The sequence below is a fragment of the Saccoglossus kowalevskii genome, chromosome 8 (assembly GCF_978046115.1).
Source record: "Saccoglossus kowalevskii chromosome 8, keSacKowa6.1, whole genome shotgun sequence".
NCBI classification, from domain to species: Eukaryota; Metazoa; Hemichordata; class Enteropneusta; family Harrimaniidae; genus Saccoglossus; species Saccoglossus kowalevskii.
This window is the reverse complement of record NC_140648.1, coordinates 38,865,890-38,866,933: the sequence shown is the minus strand read 5'-3', so window position 1 is coordinate 38,866,933 and position 1,044 is coordinate 38,865,890.

Below are 1,044 nucleotides of genomic sequence, written 5' to 3'. Positions count from 1 at the left end.
CAGCTCGATGATTTCACAGATATTTATGTTGCCAGCCATTGCGCCCTCAGCCGCCAGGAAGTTTAAATCGTTCGTATACAATGAAATCGTTTTATTTATCCAATGACAAACCATCTGTTTCACAATATTGTTTGTGTTAGGATTGAACTTAACTATAATAGTCATGTTCAGGCTACATCAAGTACGGGCTAAGTCTCATACGTTTGCATATTGGCTAGACCCAATTGCGTTCACACAAGGGAGTAGACAACAATGACAGTACGGTCGACCGGGAACACCTAAAACTTGTTAATATAGGAATCTCCAGTCATTTTAACTATGATTACATTTTCAGTTTGTTCCACGGTTATAAAACAATACCAAAGCAAATTCAGTAAGTGCAAATTGCAGAATAACAGGAAGTAGTACTGAGTCTCATCGTCAGTTCATTATTTTTTGTAAGCGTACGAATACAACCGAACTCGGCCAGATTTCAACTCGGCCAAGAAAAAAATGCACAACTCGGCCAGTTGTGAATGTCGAGGTGTAAACTGGTCATTGGTCAACCATTGTCACCTTCTTTCACGTCTGTTGCCGTGGCGGCATTTTATTTCCAGATGTTATATGCTACACAACATACCCAGTGACGCATCCGTTTCACTGACTGTTTTTGACTAACTCCCGTGACTGTTTTATTGTCGATTTCAACAACGCAAGTTTACATACACACACAAACGCTACTGGTTCTCCGACATGTACAAGTTGTTGATTTCAACATTGGCTGAACATTGTCGATTTCAGTGACGCAAGTTTTCAAAGAAAAAGCTCTGCTATGTAAAAACACTAAAACTAATGTTTCAATTTGTAGCAGTTTTGTATGGCGCAACATTTTATTGTGTGATCCTTAATGCATTTTATTTTTCAGATCCATTACAAAATATTGTGAAGATTTACGAGTTGCATTTAATAAATCACTTCTGTTATAGATAAACTTTATGTTACGGTAAAATAAACTACTAGTATATCTGCACCATCTCATGTGCAACAGGTTCAAAAGATGACACC